The following is a 17,101-nucleotide window of genomic DNA, read 5'->3' as shown; positions in this document are numbered from 1 at the left end:
ACATACACACATGCTCCCTCACACCCACTGACACATACATACACACATGCTCCCTCATACTCACAGACACATACATACACATGCATGCTCCCTCACACCCACTGACACATACATACACACATTCATGCTCCCTCACACCCTCTGACACATACATACACACATGCTCCCTCACACCCACTGACACATACATACACACATGCTCCCTCATACTCACAGACACATACATACACATGCATGCTCCCTCACACCCACTGACACATACATACACACATTCATGCTCCCTCACACCCTCTGACACATACATACACACATGCTCCCTCATACTCACAGACACATACATACACACATGCTCCCTCACACCCACTGACACAGACATACACACACGGACCCTCAAACCCAATGACACATATCCACACATGCACGCTCCCGCGCACATTCCCACTCTCTCTCTTTTCCCCTGTGACCTCTGAATATATATATATATATTTAAAAAATGTACTTACACTGGTGGGCAGGAGGGATTCAGGCAGGGCTATCAGCTGATGGCCTTGCTGTGGGAAGAGGTAGGTAGAAAGGCCCGACGCAGCAGGGTGGGGTTATTTTTTACCTCTGCCCCAACACAAGGGGGCCTGTGGGCAGAATTGAGTCAGAGCCTGAGGCCTTCAGCCGTGGTGAGGCAGCAGCGGGATGTCGGGGTAGTGTGAGGGAAGGCCTTGGAGCGTTTCCTGCCGCTGCGGTGATGAGGCGAGGGGCAGGGAGTGATCCCGCAGAGCTAAGCAACAAAAATGCAGGCCTATAGAGCCTCGCTGCAGCCGTGGAGACAAAAAAGAAAAGAAAAGCCATGGAACTGCGGGTGCAGCCGCAGGAAAAGAGAAAAACAAAACAATCAGAAGTGAGCGGCGAGCCCGGCTGGAGCCTCCCACTCCGCGAGAACATCTGCGGCGGGCCGGGTGTTAAGTGCAGCGGCTCTGTGGGCATGGGGGCCACTGTGATCGACACCCGTGTCCTGTGACGGGCCTGACCAGCCCACCAGGGCACACTCACCAATCTGCCCCTGAACTACATCTTGAAATTACACCTAAGCCTGCTTTCTTGGGAAACTCCTACTGTTTTAGAGCTTTTTCTGCATTATTTATACTTTTGAGATAAGATAGCCCCCTCTCTTGTCTTTCCAGAGTCCTGAAGCCTCATTTCAGAGGCCTCGCATCATTTTAGTGGCCTTTTTCTGGCTCCTTCCGTCTACTTGTTCTGCCTCTCCCTATGCACCGTAGCATTGCTTTAACCCCTGCCTTGTGGCGCTCCTTAGTTACCCAGAGATCGTCACTCAAAGATCAAGAACAGCAGCTCCAAGGGCTGGGATCCACTCCCTGGGAGGGAGGACTTCACCAATATTAAAGGCACTGGCGATAGTCTCAAAAGCTGTCAAAAATCAGTCTCAAAGCTACTAAAGGCAAGACAGCATTCTGATCTTTCCTGAAGCCTTCTATGTAATTTACTGTAACTGCTGCTTCCATAGAAAATACAAGTCCTAAATGAATCTGAACACTTCGGAAAACAGGAAGGCCTTCAATTGCTTCCTGATAGTTTCTGCACAACTTTCTTTCCTTATTGCTCTCAGAAGCCTATGCTTCCATGCCTCCAAACGTTCTTCCGCAGGATTCGCTCAGCATTGTAAGTCTGGGATTAGGGACATCAAGGAAACACTTATCAGCAGAATGTACAGCTCTAGAAGAAGGATAGATCTTCAGCAGTGAACCCACGCAGAGGGGAACTTTGTTATTCAAAGCTTTATGAAGCAAAATTAATATTTTAAGCTGAATCCTCCATGCCACTGGGAGGCTGCGCAGTGCACAGACGGAGGACTGGCGACAAGAGATCATAACAAGATGTCCCGGTCCAGATCCTAGCTGTGGAATTCTGTACCACTCGTAGTGCTTTAATAATAGAATAAGGCAGACGGTGAAATCACAATAATCAAACCTCATCAAAACTAGAGCCTGGAGTATGGGGTGAGAATTAGCCATATCAAGGGAAGGTTAATCTTCCTCAGAAGATGGAGCTTTAAAAGGGATTTTTGAACAACTGATTTAACATGTAACTTGAAAGAAAGTTCAGGGTCATTGATAACTCCCAAATCCCTAACTTTGTCAGCAATGGGAACCGAAATTCTCTCAATCTGAGCAGTAGTGGGAAAAGGCTATGAAGGATGACAGCTTAACTTAGAATTTCCGTCTTAGAAACACTGAGATTTAGTTCATTATGAAAAAGCCGTTTTTTTAGATGACACAGAGGTAAAGTGAAAAAAGGGCCACCAAGGATCTGAGGCATAAGATCTACTACACAGAGCAACAGTTTCTGCCCTTAACAGAAGGCATGGGGGTAACCTGCACAGAGCGACAGTTACTACCCTTAACAGAAACATGGGGTAACCTGCATGGAGCAGCAATTACTGTCCTTAACAGAAGGCATGGGGGTAACCTGCAGGGAGCGGCAGTTACTACCCTTAACAGAAACATGGGGATAACCTGCACGGAGCGGCAGTTACTACCCTTAACAGAAGGCATGGGGTTACCTGCCCGGAGCGGCAGTTACTGCCCTTAACAGAAACATAGGGTAACCTGCACGGAGCGGCAGTTACCACCCTTAACAGAAACATGGGGATAACCTACATGGAGTGGCAGTTACTACCCTTAACAGAAAGCATGGGGTAACCTGCATGGAGTGGCAGTTACTGCCCTTAACAGAAGGCATGGGGGTAACCTGCATGGAGTGGCAGTTACTACCCTTAACAGAAGGCATGGGGGTAACCTGCATGGAGCGGCAGTCACTACCCTTAACAGAAAGCATGGGGTAACTTGCATGGAGTGGCAGTTACTGCCCTTAACAGAAGGCATGGGGGTAACCTGCATGGAGTGGCAGTTACTACCCTTAACAGAAGGCATGGGGGTAACCTGCATGGAGCGGCAGTTACTACCCTTAACAGAAACATGGGGGAAACCTGCATGGAGTGGCAGTTACTACCCTTAACAGAAAGCATGGGGTAACCTGCATGGAGTGGCAGTTACTACCCTTAACAGAAACATGGGGGTAACCTGCATGGAGTGGCAGTTACTACCCTTAACAGAAGGCATGGGGGTAACCTGCATGGAGCGGCAGTTACTACCCTTAACAGAAGGCATGGGGGTAAACTGCATGGAGTGGCAGTTACTACCCTTAACAGAAGGCATGAGGATAACCTGCACGGAGCAGCAGTTACTGCCCTTAACAGAAGGCATGGGGATAAACTGCATGGAGTGGCAGTTACTACCCTTATCAGAAACATGGGGGTAACCTGCAAGGAGCGGCAGTTACTACCCTTAACAGAAACATGGGGGTAACCTGCATGGAGCGGCAGTTACTACTCTTAAGAGAAACATGGGGTAACATAGAAGAACAAATGGCCCATCCAGTCTGCTCAGCAAGCTTTCACACTTATTTTTCTCATACTTATCTGTTACTCTTGGCCCTTATTGGTAACTTTTTGGTTCCAATTTCCTTCCCCCTGCCATTGATGCAGAGAACAGTGCTGGAGCTGCATCAAAGTGAAGTATCTAACTTAATTGGTTAGGGGTAGTAACTGCCACAATAAGCAAGCTATTCTCACTCTTATTTGTTTACCTAGCCTGTGCAATTCAGTCCTTGTTGGTGTTGTCTGAATGTAAATCCTCTTTTCTTCATTCGCCCCCCTGCCGTTGAAGCAGTGAGCTGCACTGGATATGTATTCCAAGTGAAGTATCAGGCTTATTTGGTTTGGGGTAGTAACCGCCGCAACAAGCAAGCTACTCCCCCACTTATTTGTGAATGCAAAATCTTTTTTCCTCATTTTCTCTTGCCGTTGAAGCATAGAGCAATGTTGGAGTCGCATTAACCGTATGGGTGTTTATTGAATAAGGGTAGTAATCACCAGGTTGTAGCCATCATTCCCGCAAGCCACCCCCATGCCTCTTCTCCTCATTCACATCCTCTAAAATTTATGGATCCACAGTGTTTATCCCACGCCCCTTTGAAATCCTTCACAGTTTTGGTGTTCACCACTTCCTCCGGAAGGGCATTCCAGGCATCTACCACCCTCTCCGTGAAGAAATACTTCCTGACATTGGTTCTGAGTCTTCCTTACTGGAGTTTTAAATTGTGACCCCTGGTTCTGCTGATTTTTGTCTGATGGAAAAGGTTTGTCGTTGACCATGGATCATTAAAACCTTTCAAGTATCTGAAAGTCTGTATCATATCATATGAAGACATATTGTTCTCATTCCCGATTAATTGTTATTGTATGCACTATCTATGAATTTGAATTTAAAATGTTAAATAAGAAGCATTCTTGAAGTTATAATGTAAATAGTAAGGCCCCCCCTTCCTATAACCAAGATACAATGTAAACTGATGTGATATTCCAGATCGAACACCGGTATATAAAAACAAACAAACAAATAAATACATAAATAAATATCACCCCTGCTCCTCCTTTCCTCCAGGGTATACATATTTAGATTCTTCAATCTCTCCTCATAAGTCATTCGCTGAAGACCATCCACCTTTTTGGTGCACTTCTCTGGACCACCTCCATCTTGTCTCTGTCCCTTCGGAGATACGGTCTCCAGAACTGAACACAGTACTCCAGGTGAGGCCTCACCAAGGACCTGTATAAGTGGATAATCACTTCCCTTTTCTTACTCGATATTCCTCTCTCTATGCAGCCCAGCATTCTTCTGGCTTTAGCTATCACCTTGTCGCATTGTTTCGCTGACTTCAGATCATTAGACACTATCACCCCAAGGTCTCTCTCCTGCTCCGTGCACATCAGCCTTTCCCCCCCCCCATCGAATACAGTTCATTCGGATTTCCGCTCCCCATATGCATGACTTTGCACTTCTTGACATTGAATCTCAGCTGCCATATCTTCGACCACTCTTCCAGTTTCCTTAAATCCCGTCTCATTCTCTCCACTCCTTCCAGCGTGACCACTCTGTTGCAGATCTTAGTATCATCTGCAAAAAGACAAACCTTACCTTCTATCCCTTCTGCGATGTTGCTCACAAAGATATTGAACAGGACCGGTCCCAACACCGACCCTTGCGGCACTCCACTCATCACTGCTCTCTCTTCAGAGAGAGTTCCATTTACCATCACACATTGTCTTCTGTCCGTCAACCAGTTTGCGATCCAGGCCACCACCTTGGCACTCACTCCTAAGCTTCTCATTTTATTCACCAGCCTCCTGTGCGGGACTGTATCAAAAGCTTTGCTAAAATCCAAGTAGATGACATGGAGTGCTCTTCCTCAATCCAATTCCTTAGTCACCCAATCAAAAAAGTCGATCAGATTTGTCTGACAGGACCGTCCCCTGGTGAATCCATGCTGCCTCTGGTCCAGCAATTCTGCTGCTTGTAGATAGTTCACTATTCTCTCTTTCAGCAGCGACTCCATTACTTTTCCCACCACCGAGGTGAGGCTAACCGGCCTGTAGTTTCCAGCCTCCTCTCTGCTCCCGCTCTTGTGAAGCAGGACCACCACCGCTCTTCTCCAATCACTCGGCACCACTCCCGTTTCTAGGGATCTATTGAACAGGTCACGCAGCGGAGCCGCCAGTACATCTCTGAGCTCCCTCAGCATCCTGGGATGAACCTCATCAGGCCCCATGGCTTTGTCCATTTTCAGTTTCTCCAGCTCTTCCCATACATTCTCTACTGTAAATGGAGTTACATCTACTCCACTCCCCTCCAGTTTCTTGTTTATTAGCGACGGTCCTTCTCCAGGGTCTTCTTTAGGACCTACAAGGAGCAGCAGTTACTACCCTTAAGAGAAACATGGGGGTAACCTGCAGGGATTGGCAGTTACTACCCTTAAGAGAAACATGGGGGTAACCTGCAGGGATTGGCAGTTACTACCCTTAAGAGAAACATGGGGGTAACCTGCAGGGATTGGCAGTTACTACCCTTAAGAGAAACATGGGGGTACCCTGTCTGGAGTGGCAGTTACTACCTTAAGCTTGCTGGGCAAACTGAATGGACCAATTGGTCCTTTTCTGCCGTCAATACTATGTTACTATATATATATATATATGTTCCTCATCTTTATCTTAGCCACATTGCTGTCTGTGGCCTGCACAATAGAGTCATGCTGCTTGGAAAAGGTGCAGAGAAGGGCAACAAAAATTATTACAGGGATGGAACGATTAAACAAGTTACAGCTCTTCAGCTTGGAAGGGACGGCTGAGAAGTTTATAAAATCATGAGTGGGATGGAACAGGTAAGTAAACAACAGTTATTTACCGTTTCAAATAATATTAAAACAAGGCGACACCCCCTTGAAACTAACAACCAGCAGATTTAAAACAGCATAGCAACATAGAAAATGGTCCAGCCAATCTGCCCAGCAAGCTTCTTATTGTAGTATCTGCCACGCCGTGTAGGTCACCCCTATACTTATCAGTTTCCCTGACCGTAAAAGTCAGAGCCCTTGTTGCTTGTTGTTTGAATTAAATTCCCCGTCACCTCTTGCCGAATGAAGCAGAGAGCAATGTTGGAGTTGCATCAAAAGTATGAAGGTTTATTGGTTAAGGGTAATAACCGCCGCACCATCAAGTTACCCCCATGCACTCTTTTCTTCATTCCCATCCTCTAACCTATAAGGATCCACAGTGTTTATCCCACGCCATTTTGAATTCCTTCACTGTTTTTGTCTTCACCACCTCCTCCAGAAGGGCATTCCAGGCATCCACCACCCTCTCCATGAAGAAATATTTCCTGACGTTGGTTCTGAGTCGTCCTCCCCGGAGTTTCATTAAGTGACCCCTAGTGCTACTAATTTTTTTTCCAACGGAAAAGGTTTGTCGATTGTGCATCATTCAAACCTTTCAAGTATCTGAAGGTCTGTATCAAACTGTAGAAAATGCTTTTGCAGTCAACACACAATGAAGTGGTGGAATCTGTTGCCAGAGAATGTGGTCACGGCAATGGCAAAATGGGTTTAAAAGAGTTTTGCATAAGTTCCTGAAGGGAAAATCCAAAAAACTTTATTAGCCAGGTAGACTGGATAAAACCATTGCTACCCCTAGGAGTGAGTACCAAGAAACCAATCTCTTGTGACCCAGTCTGGCCATGGTTGGGAGACACGATGCTGGGCTCAATGGACATTGGTCTGACCCAGCAGGGCATTTCTTATGTTCCTATGGGGGTGGAGGCAGCTACAAGGCAAGAAAACGTAACTGGTGGAGACTGGAACCTGAAAAAAGGCTTTTGATTCCTCCTAAGAAACTCACAATATACTCAGAGGAAAGAAGAGAAAAGAGTTATATGGTCGAAACATTAAAATATTTACATTTTAATACAGTACAAGCAGGTGCAGTTTTCCATATCAAAATTATTAAAAGGCAAAGGTCCATCAAGCCCAATATCCTGTTTTAAACAGTGGCCAATCCAGGTCACACGTACCTGACAAATCCCAAGGGGAAGCTAGATTCCAAGCTGCTTATCCCAAGAATAAGCAGGGGATTTCTGCAACTCCACCTTAATAAAGGTTTATGGACTTTTCCTCCAGGAACTTGTCCAAAGCTTTTTTAAACGCAGCTACACTAACAGCTTTCACCACATTCTCTGGCAATGAATTCATTAGCTAAATTATGCATTGAGTAAAAACATATTTTCTCTTATTAGTTTTAAATGTATTACCCAGTAACTTCATTGGGTGTCCCCTAATCTTTGTACTTTTTGAAAGAGTAAACAACTGATTAATATTTACTTGTTCCAGTTCACTCGTTATTTTTTAAATCTTTATCATATCTCTCTTCAGCCATCTCTTCTCTAAGATGAAGAGTCCTAACCTCTTCAGCCTTTCCTCATATGGGAGCTGTTCTATCCCCTTTATCATTTTGGTCGCCCTTCTCTGTATTTATTTATTTATCGAGTTTTATATACCGTCGTTCGGTTTCGCCATCACAACGGTTTACAAAGTATCGATGATTAAGAGTTTTCAAAATGGTTCGTAAGGTTGTTAATGTAGGAAATATAATTTTATATACTTAGTATGTTGGTTAATCTATACATGTTTCAGTTCTATGTTGTAATAGCAACTTGTAATGGGTCCACCAGTTTTCCTAGTGTGGATAGGAGGGGAGTGGTGTTTTAGAGACATTAGGTGAGTTGGTAGGCTTTGGTAAACATCCATGTTTTTAGCTCTTTTTTGAAAGTTTTTAAATTTTCTTGTGTTCTGAGATCAATTGGGAGAGTGTTCCATAGTTTACGGCTTCCTAGTGAAATCGCTCTCTTTTGAGTTGATGTGAGTTGTTTAGCTCGAGCAGGTGGAATCTTTAATAGTTCTTTATTTGCTGATCTGAGGTTTCTGTTTGGAGTATGCAATTTTATGGATGAACTTAGCCAGTTTGTTTGTTTTTCGTATATTATTTTATGTAGTATGGAAAGTATTTTGTATTCTATCCTGAATTTTATTGGGAGCCAGTGTAGTGATTTCAGAGTAGGAGTAATGTGATCATGTTTTTGGCTCCAGTGAGTATTCTTGCCGCTGCGTTTTGTAGGATTTGGAGTGGTCGGATGGTGTTAAGAGGTAAATTGAATAGGAGGGAGTTACAGTAGTCCAGGTTAGAGAAGATGAGTAGTTGAAGGACTGATCTGAAGTCGTTGGGGGAGAGGAAAGGTTTTAATTGACGTAGAGTTAGAAGTTTGTGATATCCGTCTTTGATTTTAGTTGTACCTTTTCTAATTCTGCTATATCTTTTTTGAGATGGGGTGACCAGAATTGCACACAATTATGATATTCTCTCTGTTATTCTCTATTCCTTTCCTAATAATCCCTAGCATTCTATTTTATTTCTTGGCTGCTGCTGCACACCGAGCAGAAGATTTCAATGTATTATCAATGATGATGCCTAGATCCTTTTCCTAAGTGGTGATTCCTAATATGGAACCTTGTGTAGCTATAATTTGGATTAATCTTTCCTAAGTGCATCACTTTGCACTTGTCCACATTAAATTTCATTTGCCATTTGCATGCTCAGTCTCCCAGTTTTGCAAGGTTCTCTTGCAATTTCTCACAATCCTCATGTGATTTAACAACTTTGAAGAATTTTGTCTCATCAGCAAATTTGATCATCTCACTTTTTGTTCCCATTTCCAGGTCATTTATTAATATATTAAAAAGCAGTAGACCCTGAACAGATCCCTGGGACACTGCACTATTCACTTTTCTCCATTGGGAAAATCACCATTTAGGCCTACTCTCTGTTTTCTATCTTTTAACCAGTTGGCAGTCCACAATAAGACTATCCTATGACTATTTAATTTTCTAAGAAGTCTCTCATGAGGGACCTTGTCAACTGCTTTCTGGAAATCCAGATACACTACTATATCAACTGGCTCATCTTTATCCAAATGTTTATTTACACCCTCAAAAAAATGTAACAAATTGGCGAGGCAAGACTTCCCTTGGCTAAATCCAGGTTGGCTTTGTCCCATTAAACTATGCTTTAGCGATATGTTCAGTATTTTGTTTTTCTTTATGATAGTTTCTACCATTTTGCCTGGCATGGACATCAGACTCACTGGTCTGTAGTTTCTTGGATCACCCCTTTTTATTTATTTATTTATTTATTGATTGATTGATTTTTATATACCAACGTTCATGTACACATGTCACATCGGTTTACAATTAGTAACAAATGTAGGGTTAAGAACATTTGTGTTTCCAAAAGTAAAAAATAATCCTAAATACATAAATCTTATAAATATATAAATATATAAATCTTATAAATACATAAATCTTTTTACAACCATCCTGGCAACCTACCCTAAGCATTATCAACATCCAGAATTTTCATTATTTCTGATCTCTTCCTTATTGTTAAAAACTACATTTATTTGAATTGATCAATTCATTGTAAATCACACACTTCCCTTTTTGGAAAGTCTACCATTTTACGGGTTAATATACTATGTTAAAGTTACTATCTTTTCTTCTTCTTGCTCCTAGTTGTACAACTCCTTGTTTTATTGTAACTGCATCTATACTATGTTTAGTACATATTATCTCGTTCTCTGTTACGGTTATCACCCCATTGTTTATTGTAAACCGGCTTGATGTGACATTTTCACGAATGCCGGTATAGAAAAAATCTAAATAAATAAAAATAAATAAAATAAAATTCATAATAAAACAATTATACAAACTAAAAATAGAATTATTAGGTAAAATATTGAAATAGGAATTACTATAGCAAAAAATTAATAATTCAGTCAGGAAAGCCATGTTTCACCCCTTTCTTAAAAATCTTAATGCTTGTTTGCAGTCTTAGGTTTTGAGGACAGGAGTTCCAAAGTTGAGGCCTGGCGATGGAAAGGGCTCTTTCTCTGACAGTATTCAGATGCGCAGTTTTCGGAGATGGGATTGGTAAGATCTCAGTACCTGTTGATCTTGTTGTCCTTAGTGGGGTGTGGAAGTGTAAAGCCGCAGTAAGCCATTCAACTTTATCACTGTAGAGAGTTTTGAGTATTAAAAAGAGAGGTTTATCCCCTAAGGACTAGCTCGGGTCAGTGCTCGTACGCCGGGGAACTGGAGCCGGATGTTTCTTGGAGATTGGATTAGAGTAAGCTTGACCATGGACTCAGAATATTGGGGGAACATCGTACTCATGGGGGCAAAAGGGGCAGGCATGTTACTTTGTATTTCGTCGTCTGTATTAGTTCTCATAATTTATATGTTACTTGCCAGGTATGCTAATAGTATCTTTTTGTCACTACCCATAGGGGGGGAGGGGGGAGTATAGCGGGTATGTCTCTCTACATAATGGCTCTAAATAATGTTGAACAATTGCAAAATTTTGTTAAAGTTCAGAATACTGTTTATTGAGTTTATTGCAATTTTGTACTTCTGTTACATGCCAATAAAAGCTATTAAAAAAGAAAAATAATAATAAATAAATAAAAAGAGAGGTTTATATTGGATCCGGAATGCGATAGGTAACCAGTGTAGATCTTTCAGAATTGGAGTAATATGTTCAGACTTTCTGGTGTTCGTCAAAATTGTTGCAGCCGAATTCTGAAGAAGCTGAAGTGGTCTAGTAGAGGAGGCAGGTAGCCCCAGCAGTAAGGCATTACAGCAGTCCACCTTGGAAAAAATGAGCGCTTGTAAAACTGTTCTAAAATCATTTGTATATAAAAGGGGTCTTAGTCTCTTTAAAACATTTAATTTAAAATATCCGTCCTTTATTATATTATTAATCCATCTTTTAAAGTTAATTTTGCTGTCCAGAAAAATTGGCATTACATTGGCAACCTTCAGGTACCATAGACAATGTCAATGATAGTTTATAAATTTCCAATAGCAGGTCCGCAATTTAATTTCTCAGCTCTTTCAGCACGCATACCATCTGGTCCAGGTGATTTGCTGCTCTTTAGTTTGTCAATTTACCCTAGTATATCTTTGAGGTTCAGTGAGATTTGTTTCATTTCCTCTGAATCATTACCTTTGCATATCATTTCTGACATAGGTATCTCTTTTACCTCTTCCTCAGGAAATACTGAAGCAAAGAATTAATTTAGTCTCTCTGCTATGGCTTTATCATAAGAACATAAGAAAATGCCATACTGGGTCAGACCAAGGGTCCATCAAGCCCAGCATCCTGTTTCCAACAGTGGCCAATCCAGGCCATAAGAACCTGGCAAGTACCCAAAAACTATTGCTAATGGCAGTGGCTAATCTCTAATTGAACTTAATAGCAGGTAATGGACTTCTCCTCCAAGAACTTATCCAATCCTTTTTTAAACACAGCTATACTAACTGCACTAACCACATCCTCTGGCAACAAATTCCAGAGTTTAATTGTGCGTTGAGTAAAAAAGAACTTTCTCTGATTAGTTTTAAATGTGCCACATGCTAACTTCATGGAGTGCCCCCTAGTCTTTCTACTATCCGAAAGAGAAAAAACCGATTCACATCTACCCGTTCTAGACCTCTCATGATTTTAAAGACCTCTATCATATCCCCCCTCAGTCGTCTCTTCTCCAAGCTGAAAAGTCCTAACCTATTTAGTCTTTCCTCATAGGGGAGTTGTTCCATTCCCCTTATCATTTTGGTAGCCCTTCTCTGTACCTTCTCCATCGCAATTATATCTTTTTTGAGATGCGGCGACCAGAATTGTACACAGTATTCAAGGTGCGGTCTCACCATGGAGCGATACAGAGGCATTATGACATTTTCCGTTTTATTCACCATTCCCTTTCTAATAATTCCCAACATTCTGTTTGCTTTTTTGACTGCCGCAGCACACTGAACCGACGATTTCAATGTGTTATCCACTATGACACCTAGATCTCTTTCTTGGGTTGTAGCTCCTAATATGGAACCTAACATTGTGTAACTATAGCATGGGTTATTTTTCCCTATATGCATTACCTTGCACTTATCCACATTAAATTTCATCTGCCATTTGGATGCCCAATTTTCCAGTCTCACAAGCTCTTCTTGCAATTTATCACAATCTGCTTGTAATTTAACTACTCTGAACAATTTTGTGTCATCTGCAAATTTGATTCTCACTCGTTGTATTTCTTTCCAGATCATTTATAAATATATTGAAAAGTAAGGGTCCCAATACAGATCCCTGAGGCACTCCACTGTCCACTCCCTTCCACTGAGAAAATTGTCCATTTAATCGTACTCTCTGTTTCCTGTCTTTTAGCCAGTTTGCAATCCACGAAAGGACATCACCACCTATCCCATGACTTTTTACTTTTCCTAGAAGCCTCTCATGAGGAACCATCATCTCTAAGAGCCTCTTTTTTCCCTTGATCATCTAATGGTCCAACTGACTCCCATACAGGCTTTTTACCTCAAATGTTCCTGAAGATGTTTTTATTTTGAGTTTTTGCTTCCACTGCAAACTTCTTTACAAATTGTCTTTGCTTTCTTTATCAATGCTTTGCATCTAACTTGCCAGTGCTCATGCTGTTTCCTGTTCCTGGGCCGACCTGCTGGAGACGGGGAAAGATGGTCAAAGTCTCTAGTGAGTAGCAGGCTGGGAGGCAGATGTTCAGGCAGGATGTAGATGCTCTTCACCCTGGAAGCTGGTGCTCCCCCGGGAGGAGCCCGTAGGATCCCAACCGCTGGGACTTAGGTGGCTTCACCCTTGGAAGCCGAAGCCCCCCCGGGAGGAGCCCTTAGGGGCCTGGCCGCTGGGACTTAGGCGGGTTGTGGATCAGGACAGGTAACTGGAACCAGACTAAGACAGTAGCAATACTGTAACTGGGTTTGGGTTCTGGAACCAGACAGGAACTGTAGCGAGACTCGGGTACTGGAACCAGGCAGAAACTGTGGCAGGATTCGGGTACTGGGACCAGGCAGGAACAGCAGCAGGCACTGGGTACTGGAACCAGGCAAGAACTGTAGCAGGCGGACTGGGGCCAACTGGGTACTGTAGCAGGCTGGCAGGAACCAAACCGGTACTGTAGCAGGAACGGAGCGACGAAGCAAGGCGAGTCACTCCGGGGCACAGCGCACAGGAAACCAGGAAGCTAACCCGTTGCAAGGCAAAGACTGGATGACCGCGGCCAGCTTATCAAGGCCACGGTGTCTGACGTCAGAAGTTGGGCGGAGTCACCACTGGCGGGAAACGGCCTAGAAAAGCACCCAAGTGGCACGCGTGCGTGCCTAGGAGCCGGACGTCCATGGGAGGGCTTGCAGCAGCACAGCCCCAGCGGGGACGCCGCCATCCAGGCCTCTGGATGCGGGAGCAGGTAAGGGCCTGGCCACGGTGCTCGCGGCCAGAACTGCAACACCGTGTGTATGTTTATTGAATTAGGATATTAATCTCCAGGTAGTAGCCGTCATTCCTGCAAGCCGCCCCCAGCTGAGAACTGGGAGACAACCTTAGCAACTTGGAGGCTGAGCATGATGCTTATTTGCAGAAAACGAATGAGGGATTTGTTGCTAGAGGATGTGGTTAAGGCAGTTAGTATAGCTGGGTTTAAAAAAGCTTTGGATAAGTTATGCATTAAATAAGGAGTAAGAAACAGGCAGCGTCCACTTCCGCAGCACAGAAGAGAAGGAAGAGGCTGCTGCTGCTGCTCCAGGAGCCCAAGTGAGTGAGTGAGTGTGTGTTGGTGGGAGAATGGCAGAAGTAAAGGTGAAAATGGACATGTGAGAATGTGAGAGAATGAGCAGTGAAAGTGTGAACATGTAAGAGTGTTTATGAGAGGAAATTTGTGAGCATCCGGTCCCACTGTGCAGTTGCCATCCCCCCCCCCCTGCTAATCCATGGTAATCTCAGGGTGACTGGAAGTCAAAAGTTCCCAGGTATGCTTATACATAGAAACATAGAAACATAGAAATGATGGCAGAAGAAGACCAAACGGTCCATCCAGTCTGCCCAGCAAGCTTTCACTCCCCCCCCCCTACTTATCTGTTACTCTTGTCCCTTGTAAGTGACTTTTTTTGTTCTATTTCCCTTCCACCCCCACCATTGATCTATTTACCTTCCACCCCCTCCATCAATGTAGTTAGCAGTGCTGGAGCTGCATCTAAGTGAAGTATCTAGCTAATTGTTTAGGGGTAGTAACCGCTGTTATAGCAAGCTACTCCCACGCATGTTTATCCAGCCTGTGGAACTCAGTCCTTGTTGGTTGTTGTCCGAATATAATAAACTGCTATTAATTAATAGGGAATAGACACTGCTTGTTACTGGTATTAGCAGCATGGGTTCTATATATATGATGTTGTGACTTGGATTGGCTGCTGTTGGAGACAGGATATTGGGCTTGATAGACCTTTAGTGTGATACAGTAGGGCATATCTTATGTTCTTATATTATGTTCTTATGGATACCGTGTAAACAGTCAAGCTTCTGCAATTGAGATGTGGACCATAATAACTGAACAGATTACATTTTTCTGCCATTATCTACTACTATGTTTCCAGGAGTCTCGTCCGAAAATGATTTCCCAGAATGCAAAGCACGATGCACCTACTTCCGGCATCAGACCAGCCTTGGTGGGTGTCACGCAGGTAGAAGACATCCATAGACTAGGAGCAGGCAAAGGAGAAAAGAAAGGCATGGGGAGAGGTGGGTCACTAGTTTGTCTTTGTCCAATCAGAAGTAAACATGGGGGCGTGCGCATGAGCAGCAGGGAAAGCAAGCGAAGAGAGCGGTGTCTCCGGACTCCGCCTACAGCCCACCCCAGACTGAAGCGCGAGCCGGCGCGAGACGGAGTGCCAGACTTGACCGGTGCGGCTCCTGGGAATGCGCGTGAGCCAGCGTGGTGCGGGGCGGCGCGCGGAGGAGGCGTCGGCAGGATAGGACGAGGAGGACAGGAGTTTGCGCGTGCGCGGCAGGCGAAGCCCGCGCGACCCCTGCCCGAGGGAGAGCGCGAGACAGAGCCGGCGGTGGGACTGGGAAGGAGGGAGAGAGCGCGCGAGACGGGGCCGAGGGGGCGGCGGCGGCGGCGGCGGCAGTAGCGCTCATCACCGCCCTCCTCCGGACGTCGGGGAGCAGCAGGACGGTGGCGGCGGCGACGGAGGAGGAGCCTGCACCGGCTCCCTCCATGGGGTAAGAGGTGAGTGAGCGCCGGTTGGGAGGTAAATGGTTGTGAGCGGGAAGCCGCGGCTCGTGCCAGGGTTTAACCCCCTCCCCCTCTTCCTCCCCCCTCCCCCCCCTGTAACCTCCAAAAGGGGAATTTTCCAGCTGCTTAATTTCTGCTGCGTCAACAGTCAGCCCGCGGGCAGCGCGAGAGGGGGCGAGCGGGCCATCGTGCGGGCTGGGAGGCAGCCCCCGCAGCACCCCCGCCGCTCGCGGCAGGTAAGGCGGAGGCGGCCTGGCCTCTCCGGGCTTATTGTCTCCCCGAGAGCCCGGCCCGGCCTCCATTTTACTTGCGGGCTGGGGAAGGTGGGGGGGGGGAGGAGGGGCACTGACCCTTCAGCCTGCGCCGGCTCCTTCTCGCTCAGCAGCGGGGCCTCCGCTCGCACGGTGACGGTGGCGGGCTCTGCTTGCAGGACCGAGGCCCGGTGTCTGCTCCTCGCTTCCCAGCTTACGGCTCAGGCAGAGGGGGCTGACTTCTACCGGCTCGGGCTCCCAAGGAAAAAGCCGAAGTTTCTTTAATCTTATTTACAGTGCGGGGTTAGTGTAACCCGGAAGCGAGAGCTGCTAATGCCGAGCTCCCAGTGGCATGCTTCACGCAGTCTGATCTCTTGCAAATGCGGGTGCATAATTCACGTGCTCTTGACGTTTCTTAGGCAGTGGTAAAGGAAATGTTAAATCACTTTTTGTAAACACAACTGAACTATCGTTTTTCTAATGAAGAGCGGCCTGATTTGGTCATTTGACACGGTTGGATCAGTAGTGCCTTTTAAAAAATCACCAATTACAAAAGCTGTTCAACAAACTGTAATGTTGCAGACATCTAGATTGCAAATCTAACCTGCTCTTGCTGTTGTACCAGTTAAAAAAAATCCCCCTTCAAATATTTACCTTTTGGTAGGTTTCCTGTGTAATAGCTAATACAAGTGTGTTCATATTCCAATACCTTACTTTTGTAGTAGATCTAAAATATTCCCTTTTTCGTTCGGTTTCAGAATTTTAATGGTTTAGTATTTTTTAGGAACTGAATTTAACTGATACTTCATGGTTATAGTATTTCAGATTCTCTTTATGAATGTGTTTACTGTAGTCCTGGAAATTTCACACTTAGAATAATTTTAGGTGTTTTTAAAGGAGACATGTGAGAAGTAATTTATTGTAAAGGATTTGTTTTGCGTTTTAACATTGGTGTAAAATATTACTTGATTTATACGGATGGTGATCAACTTTTCACTATTTTTTTTTTTTTTTCCCTGGGGCATTTTGTATGGATATTTTGTGAAAGCATTTTCTTTTAAACCATATGTAACAAGGTTTTTTTTTAATTAACTTTTATTTGTGGCTTGGCAAGGCATAACGGGGAATTGGATTCAAACAGCAATTGGGGGCCCTGTCTTTTACGGTTTATGAAACTGATAAGCATGGAGGTAATCAACACAGCACAGAAGATACTACCATTAGCTTCCTGGGCAGACTGGATGG

General features: G+C 44.5%; 1 protein-coding gene across 9 annotated transcripts in view; it reads left to right on the top strand.

Annotated features, from left to right (window-relative positions):
• Positions 1–15,150: 15,150 nt before the first annotated feature.
• Positions 15,151–17,101, top strand: part of ZBTB46 (zinc finger and BTB domain containing 46) — a 319,443-nt gene continuing 317,492 nt past the window's right edge. For 2 of the 9 annotated variants that reach the window (XM_029614419.1, XM_029614420.1), the window contains exon 1: positions 15,164–15,599. The gene's annotated coding sequence lies outside the window, so the exon portion shown is untranslated. Of the gene's footprint in view, positions 15,600–15,720; positions 15,842–17,101 lie in introns of those variants that run through there. The other 7 variants (XM_029614421.1, XM_029614417.1, XM_029614425.1 and 4 more) reach the window with 6 other exon arrangements.

The sequence above is a fragment of the Rhinatrema bivittatum genome, chromosome 8 (genome assembly GCF_901001135.1).
Source record: "Rhinatrema bivittatum chromosome 8, aRhiBiv1.1, whole genome shotgun sequence".
In the NCBI taxonomy this organism is placed as follows: domain Eukaryota; kingdom Metazoa; phylum Chordata; class Amphibia; order Gymnophiona; family Rhinatrematidae; genus Rhinatrema; species Rhinatrema bivittatum.
This window is presented reverse-complemented; position numbering and strand designations above follow the sequence as displayed.